A 13,214-nucleotide genomic window follows, 5' to 3' on the forward strand; every position below is an offset into this window, starting at 1 on the left:
ATTACTGCCCAAACACAGCTAAAATCCTGGATTACTGAATCATTTTCTATGGGGCAGCAATCACTTCTCCAGGGAAGGTGAACAAAGAATGGCTCAGATATGAACCAGGAAGTACCTTCTCCAGACAATGGATTTGTAACTTTAGACTTCTTTTTGTCTATATAGCTAGCTCTGTTTTTCTAAATGTCAATCACAGCTATGACTTCATTCATTGGCTAAAAACATGGAAAGGTGGGAATAGGCTATTTTCTCACAAAACAGATGGTCAGAAGAGTGTCTGCACATTTTGTCTCATTTTTTTCTGGTTCTATAAGAGCAGCAGACTTGGGCTTAAAAAATAAAAATCAAAGCTGGGAATCCAGGGAAACTAAAGGTCCAAATGGGAAGACCATTCCAGCAAAATTGGCTAGAATCTGAGCAATGCCTAGACAGCCAGGCCAGATGGCATCCCTATGTCTAAAGCATGAGGCCCAGTTGAGAAGGGTGTGACAATCACGCCACACAGAACAAGGCTGCAATTATAATTACCTCTTAGTGTCCACCTACGCTATTGAGGGAACATGATTACTGTCCCTTTTCTGGTGCTGAGCATCAAGCTACTACAGAAAGAGAAACCGGAGTGACCTGCTCTGGTGCTCTTCCAACAAAAGGTGATTGTTCCCCAGCCAGCCAGTCAAATACGTGTGCAATCCATTTTGGCAGGTGAATTGTTAGTAGATGGTAAGAATGTTCATGCCTCGTTCTTAGAGGAGAATGTCACTGCATTAAAAAAAAGAAAGAAAAGGCATGGAAAGAAAACCCTGCAAGATCAATTTTGGAGATTAAAACCACTCCTGGCAACAAATATGCTCAGATGTTTTTTATTTGAAAAATAAAAGACAATGACACTGACAGAAAAATAAAAACAAATCCAGGTTGCTCCAGTGCATGTAGCAGCAGTAATCTCATCCTCTCTGGTGTGTGAAGATTCCTCTGGATTGTTGCCTTTGCTTCACACTTACCAGAGCTTATACAATAAGGAGGCCAGTTGAAGAAGACATTGTATTTCTTTCTGTTTCATCTGCAAAGTATATATTAGGAGTGTACGCCGACCTTAAGATTTGGTTTGGACCCTGCTTTAATGATTTGGAAAACATCCCAATTCAGCTTGGAGCACTGTGGAGGCCACCCTGTTTGAGCTTATCTGAATCAGAGCCTTCAAGAAATCCAAAGCTTTATGACTCCCCAGTAAGTACTACTGGGAAATCAACAAATGGTTGATTTTCCTTTTTGATAAAATTCGATGACATTTGCAGACAGAGTATCTCCTTTTGAGAAGATTAAATCTGCCAAAGTTCAGACAGGAAGTTCCAGTGACTTATATTTCTAGGCAGAACTTGATGAAGCTTACAGGCATTGTTACTCCTTCTAAGGGGATGAAGTCTGCCAAAGTTCAGATAGGTAGATGCTAGAGGGGGAGGGGGGTTGTGCGAGAGCAGCCTTGACAATTTGGGGGTTTCAAAAGAGGATTCATTTCCCTCCCTCTGTGTTTTCTGGATCATATAAAAACAACATACATCATAGAAGTGCCTGTATGAAAGAAACATGCAAAACATCAAATGGATAGGTGCAGAGATTGTTATGTGTGCTACGTACTTTTAACGTTAACTTGGGGGAGGGACTAAAAAGGAATTCACATCCCCTCCCTCATACTTTTGTGAGCAATTTTAATGCATACAGTGTAGAGGTTACCCCAGATAAGTCACCTGCAAAATTCAGAATGATGGGTGCAGGGATTAAGGCAGAGGTGGGCAACTTGAGGTCCTCCAGATGTTTTGGCCTACAACTTCCATGATCCTTCACCATCAGCTATGCTGGCCAGGCTTAAACATCCGGAGGACCACACATCACCCATCCCTGAGTTATGATAATGAAAAATTTTTTTAGGTTCCTTCCCCTTCGTTTTCTGCTCAAATGACAGCACCAGAGTCACAGAAACTTTAAGTGCTCCATCCTTGATGGAGTGTATAAATGACACTTTATTGAGCAAATGTGTGAAAGTGTACACTCGAGAGCAGGGGTGGGCAATTTGTGTCCCTCCAGATGTTTTGGCCTACAACTCCCTTTGACGCTAACCAGCATAGCTAATGGTAAGGTATAATGGGAGGCCAAAACATCAGGAGGGCCACAAGTTGCCCACCCTTGCTGTAGAGCTTGTGAACACTGTATAGTTTAGGGTATTTTAAAAAAGGGATTCCCACCCCCTCTTCTGTGGGCAATTTGCTGTGTTCTTTGTTGTGTGACTGTGTTTTACACACACACACACACACACACACACACTGGGGGAGCTTGACTCAGGTTGTAGGGCCTTGGTGGAACTCCACATACCTGCCTAGGGAGTTGGTGTCAGCAGCGGCCCCCCATGAACAGGCAGCAGTGGGTGCAGGCATCTCCCCGGTAGTGCCAACTCTCAAGGCCTGAGCAGCGATGCCACCTCTGCTGCTTCAGACAGACACACGCTGCAGTGGAAACACCCGAGGAGCCTCTGATACCCAGATACCCAAAATGCACTGTGCCTGGAAGTAAAAGGGAGAGCCCTGGTTAAGTAATTCCTTGGTTTGAAGTTAGAGCTATCAGCCACAGAGGATCTGGTCACCATTCCCCCCCACCCTGAACCCATCAGGGGCCACACATTTGCTGCTGCCAAAATCACCACCGCTGACTTGCTGCCTAAATTCAGCAGCAGTTCAGCAACAAGACCCCCACACACACATTTGGATTTAAAACAAAGAATGTGGGGATAGTGTGCCTGGTACAGATCCAAAATTGTGCTCTTAGAAGCCCCAGGGGACTACAATGTTTAATTAAAACAAGGCATGTGCTTGACATGCACCTTGCTTTAAAGCAAAAATGTGACTTTTTTTCCCTCACCTCCGACACCACCACCATGCGCTGCTAAATTTCAGCAGCATGGTGGTGATTTGGGGGTGGCGGGGGCTGTGTGTTGCCCACCCCTATAATAAACTGAAGCTATATGCTTAAACGGCAACCATGGGGCTCGAACTACACATAGTTGTTTCAGGGGGTTGCTTGTTTTACATCCTAAATTTAGGGGAATGCAGTTTGGGCATGTGAAATTGATTGCAGCAAAGGCACTGGGAGATGGGTGGAGAACACTCTCCTTTCAAGCTGTTTTTGCAAGCAATTGCCCTCCACCCACAAGATTCCCCCCCTTCCCTGTAGTTGCCCGCTTCCCCTAAAAACAACAACCCTGACATGCCTGGATAACAACACTGGACTATGGCATTGGGTTGTCATACACTACTTTAATTTCCCCTCCCCTCAGCAAAATGAGTATAACAATACTCACTGGCATAACTTACATTTTCTCAAACATAAACCTGCCCCCTATAATATTCATTTATTCATGGCTAACATTGGAAAGTGGAAGCTGGCTAGTCGTCCCCCCCCCCCAATGAATGGGCAGAATAGCGCCCACACATTTTACCTTGTAACTCCATTTCTACAAAGGTTAGAGATTTGCTTTTTAAAATTTTTTAGAAAGTTGAGAATCCCAGGACTATGTTTCAATGGGGGGGGGGGAATCATAAGGTCTTCTGAGCAATCAGGGCTGAGTTTCTAGAGAATGACTCAGGTGAAGGATTTGCTACTTAATTCTACATAAAGCAAAACCTGGGACCAGTTTTGATGGCCTTCCTTAAACAAATATCTGTTGGAACGTTTGGGAAAAGTTACAATACGTTCAGTACGAGTTGGAGATCTATTTCAGGCAGAGTTTCCATAGAATGTTGTGCTTGCCTTGTTCCAAGGGTGGCTGAGCAGGGAGTATTATATGCTTAGGTGCTCAAAAGCCAGGTAATTAAATTCATTTTGACTGCTATCTTGAAGGAATGGTGTGCAGATGAATTCTATATGAATTGCAAACCACTTATAACTGCTATAATTAAAGAATGAGTCTCAATCCGCTGTTGATAGGGATGCTTTCATTCCTTGAAATGATTTTTCTTTGTAATTTGGCTGAGATCACATATGAAAAGTGAACAAACCAGAATCGATTTCCTTCATTTTTGGAAACTGGGGGGAGGGGGAGGGGAGGGGGGAATAACTTTTTTTTCATATCCAGCCAAAAATAAGTCCCAGTGTATGTAAGTCACAATAAAATCCACAGCAATACTAGAAATATGAGCCCTTGAAGTAAGTAATTTCAGAAGGTGGTGACTCTTCCCAGATAGAAACAGTTATGCTGGAAATCAGCCCTAATGAGTTTGTTATTTAAAGCTTGTGGGTGTAAGAAAACAAACACTTGATGAGGACACCTTGTTAGAATTTAAGGTCAGGCTACATTCTCTGTCACAAAGAGATTGCTGTGTCTGCTTGATTAAGCAAATGCACTCAGGGCTCATAACGAAGTAATCAGCATCTCCTCTTAAACTTCCAAAAAGCTAATCAGCCTCCATCACCCTTTGGGGAATAAGTACTTAAGAAAAAGCTCCAAAGGCGCTGGTAATATAATGTACATTGGCCTTTTAGTTCGAGATACATATCCCATCCTGCTTCAGTTTGAGTGAACACTCGTCACTTACTAGGGCCTATCGTCTATAGAAGGTTCTTGTGCTCTGTAGCTATAATTTGCAGCAAACAAACACCTACTGACATTCTCCTCATTCAAATTTTAGAGTTCCAAGGTAGAAACAGTACATCAGGAATCCTTCAGTACTCTGCGTCGATGCTGTCATTTCTAATGTCAGAATTTTGTACGGAGCAATGTGCATGGACACTTCACCATGTGATTCAGGTTCTTCATATCTGTTCATTTCTCCGGTTCCATATTGCCAAAGCGAGAGCTGCTTAAGTTGGACAAAATGGACCGATTTCACGGGACTGGCTCTGCCATGAGGCAGAGTGAGGAAAGTGGTGCAGGCAGTAGCTGCTGTGAGTGGAGTGGGGTAGCAGTGGCAGCTTGCCTGCCCTTCCTTCTGAGCCCCGCGGCTGTTCACTTCTGTTGAAAGACAGAGCTGTGGGTACTACAGGGTCTGCCCTGTGCCCCCTAAGCTAGCTTGCTGTCCTCAGGTATGGTAGAGGGCACTGTTCCATCCCCAGTGTTGAACTAAGATTCACCTGCCAGTCCAGTTTGCTTCTGTAACTAGGGCAAACTCCTCTTACCCCTAATTGCAGAAGGCATGTGTCCAAGGAAACTGCTGAAAGAAGCACATGATGCACCCTGGGCATGGGACTAGAAGCACCAATATGGTTGTCCCAGTCCTCCAGATTGCATTTCCTGCCCCTGTCCTCTATCCCTAGAGAAGACGGCTAACATTTCCTTTTGCTTGTGGTTCAATAGCCTTATTTAAACTCAAAGACACCACGGAGTTGAACATTTTAAATTCTAAGACATTTGGATGGAGTGAAAATGTCTGCACTTGGCACTGGGCAGAGCAGAAGGTTCCACATTTCTCCTCCATTTTTTTGGTTGGCTTTTAGAAGAGCCCTTAATATATATAAAGGTAAAGGTGTCCCCAACCAGTCGTGTCTGACTCTAGGGTGTGGTGCTCATCTCCATTTCTAAGTGGAAGAGCCAGCGCTGTCTGAAGACGCTTCCGTGGTCATGTGGCCGGCATGACTGAACACCAAGGTGCATGGAATGCTGTTACCTTTCCCGTCGAAGCGGTACCTATTTATCTACTTGCAATTTCTTGCTTTCGAACTGCTAGGCTGGCAGGAGCTGGGGCTGAAGACAGGAGCTCACTCCGTCACGCAGCACTTGGGTCTTGAACTGCTGTCCTGCCGACCTTCCAGTCTGCAGTTCAGCGTCTTAACCACAGCGTCTAAGCCACTGTGGCCCCTAATATATATATATATATATATATATATATATATATATATATATACACACACACATACACACATATACATATACACACACACATACATATATATATATATAGAGAGAGAGAGAGAGAGTCTGCTTTTCGGTGATTTAATGGCACTATGTTTTAATAATGCTTTTATCTGCTGCTGTTATTTTAATGTTACTGGTACAGCAATCTTTAGTATTTTTATTTATTTATTGCATTTATATCCCGCCTTTTTTCCTCTTGCAAGGAACCCAAGGTGGCTTACATTCTCCTCCTCCTCTCCATTTTATCCTCACAACAACAACCCTGTGAGGTGGGTTGGGCTGCGAGTCTGTGACTGGCCCAAAGTCACTCAGTGAGCTTCCGTGGCCAGGTGGGGCCTAGAACCTGGATCTCCTGGCTCCCAGTGGCACTACCACATTCAGACCCTGCGGATTCACTGGGGCTAGGATAGGAAGCAGAGGCATTTTCCCTCAGTTTCTCTTCCAGTGATTTAAAAAACCTCAACCCCTCACCTGACTTTCCCCTGGCATTGAAACCAATGGGAGGAAATTGACTATGCTAGCTCCAAGGCTATGCCATTTGGGGAGCCTATTTGGGGGCATATCAGGGGAACAAGGGGGTTTAGGATCTTGCAGATCCATGATGTCTGCTGACTCCCCTCAAAACACCCCATTCTGGCCTGCACCATCTGTGGAACACTGCAGACCAGCGGGCCAATGAAGGTAGAGGAACTTTCTGTGTCGCACTGGGGAAGCCTTTGCCTGTGGATCTAGCTGTCTGCCTGCAGAGATGGCGGTTTGAAGCCTACAGCACCTCAGCTTTCCTCCGGGGGAGCATAAGGTCCCTTAAGGTTTTTGCTTGCTATTTAATTGTTTAATAGCTTTTCACACTTGTTCCACTGTTGTTCTGCTGGTTGCCTTGTAAACTACCTTGCGAGGGTGAGCACGCTAAAAGTTGGGGTAAAAATCTGTTCAATCAATCAATCAATCAATCAGTGTTATGCATGTTCAGGGTTTACAACAACAACTGATAATTGCTCACTATTATATTTTACCTGGTTATGAAGGACAGCACCTGTAGCAATGTCATCTGCCACAAAACACTGTCATAATAATCCATCATTTTCTATCTTATTCTTCCCCCTAATGGCTGTTTTGGGAAACTGTGCATCTTATGCCTTATTTTCATTTGTGACACTGGGCTGGAAATTCTTATGCTAGGTTTTTGGAAGAATATTGTTGTTCAGTTGTGTCCGACTCTTTGTGACCCCACAGACCATAGTACGCCAGGCCTTCCTGTCCTCCGCTCTCTCCTGGAGTGTGTGCTCAAGTTCATATTCATTGCATCGGTGATGCTACCTAGCCATCTCATCCTCTGCCGTCCCCTTCTCCTTTTGCCTTCAATCTTTCCCAGCATCAGGGTCTTTTCCAGGGAGTTTTCTCTTCACATTAGGTGGCCAAAATATTTGAGCTTCAGCTTCAGTATCTGTCCTTCCAATGAGCACTCAGGGTTGATTTCCTTTAGGATTGACTGACTGGACCTCCTTGCAGTCCAGGGGACTCGTAAGAGTCTTCTCCAGCACCACAGTTCGAAAGCATCGATTCTTCGGCGCTCAGCCTTCCGTATAGTCCAGCTCTCACAGCCGTACATTGCTACTGGGAAAACCATAGCTTTGATTAGACGGACCTTTGTCGGCAAGGTGATGTCTCTGCTTCTTACTATGCTGTCTAGGTTTGCCATAGCTTTCCTCCCAAGGAGCAAGCGTCTTTTAATTTCATGGCTACAGTCACCGTCTGCGGTGATCTTGGAGCCCAAGAAAATAAAATCTGCCCCTGCTTCCATTTCTTCCCCTTCTATATGCCAGGAAGTGATGGGGCCAGATGCCATGATCTTAGTTTTTTTAATGTGGAGTTTCAAACCAGCTTTTGCACTCTCCACTTTCACCCTCAACAAGAGGCTCTTTAGATCCTCTTACAAGGGCTATTTCCAGGGAAGTTTGAAGTTAGAACAAGCAAACAACGAACCAAAACTGTGGGAGAATCTGGTCATGGGTTGCCTGTTTCATGTCTAATGAATCCCAATTATTCCCATGTTATCTACAGTGAGTTTCATTTAGACAAAAATGCTTCAAGACATCAATTTATCAGAAGCTGTGTTATACTGAGTCAGCCCACTGGTTCAACCAGTTCAGTATTGTCTACGTAGACTGGCAGGAGCTCTCCAAGCTTTTAGCCTTTCACAGCCCTAGGGCTTCTCCTCACAGGGCTTTTATCCTGAGATAGAGATTGGTTACTCATGGAAGTTTGCAGGTCATTTACATGACATCGTCAACCTCCAGGGCTTCTCCTGCTCTTTGTAACCATTACTGCAAGTTTTTTCACGATGAGGAAAGTCTAGTATTTTCTCTCCTGCTATATTCCACCATAGAAGCCTCGCAAAAATGCACAATTATGTTATACTGCAGCGCCATCTAGTGCTATATAATGAAACATATAGAACTTGCTGAGAAAGAAAATCCCCCCAAAACAGCCTGCGTAAAGGGGCCGATCTTCATCCCACAAAGAATCTGGAAGCAGGAACTGCAGTAAGGGTATGGGATTTTACTCTCGTGTAGAGAAGCCTGGGATTGAACCTGGGCTATCGCATGCACTCTGCCAATAAACTGCAGTCCTTCCCCTTTGATCTGTTCTGATGCTTTGCTGTTACAGGACTGGCTCATGCTTCAGGAAGGAAAGTTCTTCTCCTTGAGGCAGCCTGGCCCTCATGTCCTAGCAGTGTTGCCTGATTATCAGTTTGGATTCCAGAGCATTGAAATCCTTGTTGTTTTTCTTGGGGACCTTTATACCAGGGGCAGAGAAATGCCAACTGTTGCCTTATTCTGCAGCCCACCCCTTTCTGTGAGAGCAGTACTGTAAGCCACTTCACCTCAGGAAAGTGCCTGGGAGCAGCACAGCAGCCACCTCACCCACAGATTTCCCATGTTCATGTCAGGCAACAATGACTCCATATGTATCATCAGCTAGTGCTGGGCTGAAATATTCAGGCTCAGTATGTTTTGGGCATGGGGTGGGGTGAAAATGTGCCCTGCCCCAAAGACCGAATTAATCTGGCAAATTTTTAAGGACTTTTGGATCGGTGGTCTCGTGCTTAAAGACAAGTCTCTCTCTCTCTCTCTCTCTCTTCAAAACAGAAAAAAGAGAATCTTGCCACCATTTCAAGCAGCTATGTTAGCTATCTTCATCAGCCCTGCAGTGTTCCTGGAACAGAATGCTCCAGCGGGGATGATGCTACATCCTAATGTAAACCTGGATCACATGTAACGACAACCCAGACTACGGGGTGAGTATAGGTTGAGTATGGGTTGTTGTTGAATTGCGGGATGTGTTTAGGTGCAAACTCTGCACTATGGCTAAACTGTGGGTTGTTAACCATGAACAACCAAGGAGGAGAACCCATGGTTTGTTGTTAGGTTGTGAACTCTGTGTTTGTTTATGGTTCATAGCTCATAGTTAAACCATTGTACAAGGTTCACATGTAACAACAAGCCACAATTCTACAACAACCCATGATTCAACAACAACCCATAGTCAACCTGTTCTCTGGGTTGTCATTATGTGCAAACCGGGTCATAGTGTGATTCCCAGGGGGCATTGGGGGGGGCATGGGTGTGTGTGTGGGAGACGGCTGCCTCCATAATTCCTTGTCTGGAACTTGAGTCTCTCCATTGAGATTGATTAGTCATGATACAAAATGTCCAAAGCGAATGATTTAATGACAGACAGGAACACAGCCCTCCCAAAAACATTCAGATTACTGGACCATTTTGCCTCAAGTCAGAGATTTCAATTTCAATAAGATCTATTAGCAAGCAGCACAGGCTATTTTATTTATATATTTTAGGTATTTACATACTATCCTTTAATAAAATTCTCAGGATAGTTTATAATAAAAATCAGTAAAACACACACACACACACACACACACACACCCCACACCAAACAATTTAGCTAAACTCGGCTAACCATATTGTTACTATTAGCAGGTTTTGTCTTCCTGGTTTTTTGGCTAGGAACGTTTTGGGAATTAATCACCTTTGTTAGTTTGTATCCTTGAGACAGGGATTTCCTCTCGCTTTTGTTCCTAAGACAAAGTGGCAAATACTTTTTTTTTTTAAGTCCAAAGCTGGCAGAAGACAGAGTAGGCAGCAATTTCTTCCTCTCTCCCCTTTGCTTCATTCATAATCAGTACAGAATTCTACTTTCTGCTGCTGCCAGCAGATGGTGCTAATGTTTCATGAAGCACATTATAGCTCTCTCTATGAGAAATGGTTGGTTCTTGATCAACTTGCCCTAGGAGAAATACTCACTAGGATGCCCTGAGCCATTTACTCACATAATGCAATGTGCAGGCCTGTTTTCAATAGCTGGAGATAATGATCCACCAGTGAATGAAGAGAACATTTATGGGCCTGCCTCTGTCCTGCCAGTGCCAGACACTAGGAGCTGTGTGTGAGGAAGACGAGGAAGAAGGAATTGTATTGTTCGGGAGAAAGCACACCGGGCAATGCAGATGCAGCTTGCTCCTCGGAGTTGACCGAGGCAAAGAAAGACCCATCCTTTTTGCACATACTTGAATATCCTCCAAAAGGAATCAGCAAGACAGAATGGAAGAATAATACCTGCACTTTCTGGGCCCAGGACAAATAGAGAGGTTTGGCCACTGGGCAGTATAGAAATGAAATAAATGGAATGGAATGGAATAGAAACATGACACTCCTTGGTCAGATGCAGCCAGAGTCATTAAAAAGGCCTCATAGTGATGGGTAAAGATATCCTTCCAGGAAACAAATAACTCCTTTTCCTGTACTGTTAATTGAACAAAGATATGCTAGATCGATCTTTTTTCTTCTTTTTCTAAAATACATTTGTCCCTTTGCATTTTAAACAAGGATTGAGTCTGTGTAATTATGGTGCTTCAGAATAAGGGATTTCTGACAACCCATGCGGAGCGATCCCGTGCATGCATATTCAGATGGTGTGCAACAAAGCTTAGTCCTACGTAGTTCCAGGTAAGTGTGCATCGGATTGCAGCCTTAATCCCTGCCTGCCACTCCAGCCTTTCTCTGGCCTAGCCGTGCACAAATCCTCTTGCAGGGCATCTCGGTTAGGGTGGCCATGTATGCATCACCCAAGAAGAGGACCCCCAAAGGATGCAGATTTGCACAAAATGTGCACCCGCTAATTTATATGTATCAATGCAAATTTAGAGCTAATTGCTACCATATACATAGAATGCAGTATATCTCACTATTGCAGGGAAGGCTGTGAGCAGGTGATTTGTAAGCTGCACCTGTCATGCCCTACCTGGAGGAGGATTCATCTGAGGAAGAACAGGAGGGTGAGAGCCAGCACAATGAGCCCCAGCCAGAGCTCAGCATGGAACAGGAGGCCTTGGCTGACAGTTCTCCTCTGGAAACATTACAGGAGCAACCTGGCCCCTCTTGAGCAGTTCCTGAACTTCCCCAATGCTGGAAGCAGGCCCTGGGGGATCCATCCCTCTGAACGGCGTAGAATCAGACATGAGCAGCAAAAGAACAAAAGGAAGTCACAGCATGGGACCTCCCTTAAAAGCAACACACTGACCTAATTAGCTAGCTGTGCTGATTAACGACCGGCTATACATTCAGCCTCCCCAATGCCAGCTTTTGGCTGCAAACAAAAGTGCCTTAACATTGGCTTTGCTTTCAAGATTCCTGATTTGATAGGCTCCTAGACTTCAGCTACCCATCTGGATAACGCTTTTGGACACCACACCCCCTTGACTGGTCCTGATGCTTGCTAAAACAGATGCTGGTGAACTGACTTCTGGACTGCCTTGACCTCGCCTCTCGCCTCTGCCTGTTCCTGCAAACTCTCCTCGGAACTTCTGTGTATGACTTGGGACTGAACTAGTTGCTCTCTCACTGCTGCTCCTAGGATTATCTGCACCTTACCCAAGGCGCTTGCCTGTGTTGAAACAGGACAGGACCATTTGCTGTCTAGGTGCTAACTGATGGGCAACTTCAAGACCTCTGTTGCAACTATTATTGCACTTTTTTTTCTAACAAGGAAAGTCTGGTATTATTTAGCAATGGTGGAATAAGAATCTCATGTAATTGTGCAATTCCACTGTACCAGGAACACAGGAAGCTGCCTTAGACTGACTCAGACCCTTGGTCCATCTAGCCCAGTATTGTCAACACTGACTGGCAGCAATGGTTCTCCATGGCTTCAGGCAGGAGTTTTTGCACCCGTGCTTGGGAATGCCAGGGACTGAACCTGGGACCTTACGCATGCAAAGCAGGTGATCTACCACAGGGCCATCTAGTGGTTGCATAATGAAAGATAAAGAAAGGCAGAGAAAGAAACCTCCTGGAAAAATCACATATAAACGAGCCAAGCTTAATCCCACAAAGGATCCAGAAGCAGAAGCCTCGGTAAAGGTGCGGGATAAAAGCCTCATGTAGTAATGCCCTTATTGTCCACACAGAGGAGTGAGCTCTTTAGTAATTGCCAGTCTGGATGTTTTCTCAGCAACTAAAGAGGCTTGACATTTGGGGTGGAATTCAATAAATGTCTCTCTGTTGATGGAAAGTTTTGTCAGTGGAACAGGGAGGGGAGCTGTTCTTCCTTGCCCTGAAGTTCTAAAATCAACTCTGTAGAATCCCCAGCCCTCAAGAGCAGAGGGGAGGGAACCAAAGCAGGGGAAGCACCAGTTGGAGGGACTCTGGTTGGATTTTGCCCTGTATCTTTAATTTTTTCGATGTCTTTGATAAACATAAATTTGGGAAGGGGAGAATGGCAAATCATTGAATCCACCTGTGCTGGCTTAATTCATTTCTCAGCTTTATGGTATCCTGCCTGTGTTCTGCCAGACTTTCATCTCAGTTTTTATCTGTATGCAGTTCTCCCTTACACCCACTGGTACTTTGATCTGCTCAAGCTCTGTAATCCAGCCTTTTTTGAACAAGCACTCAAAAAAAAAATTAAAATTGGGCTCTCCATGCTCAGGCTGCAGTATTTTCCTTAATATGTTCTGGTTATCCAATAGGACATCTTAGGGATAAGCATGCCATGGGCTCTAATGTGCCTGTTTAATAGGTAAAACACTTATGTGTGTACCTACAGCTGTTGTCTAATATGAGGCATTAGCCTCTCCATATACTTCCTTAGCTGACAGAATAGCAGGTGGTAGAGAAGTGTTAGTCCTGAGTTTTCCAAAACATATTTGAATGGGGGCAACTCTGCCACCAGATCCCATGGATGTAGCTGTTTTCTTGCAGCTCGCTTTCTTCCTCAGGATGAAGACCTTCTCTTT

Source organism: Heloderma suspectum, chromosome 4 (genome assembly GCF_057233095.1).
Source record: "Heloderma suspectum isolate Gila_16-S chromosome 4, 16-S_ref, whole genome shotgun sequence".
In the NCBI taxonomy this organism is placed as follows: Eukaryota; Metazoa; Chordata; class Lepidosauria; order Squamata; family Helodermatidae; genus Heloderma; species Heloderma suspectum.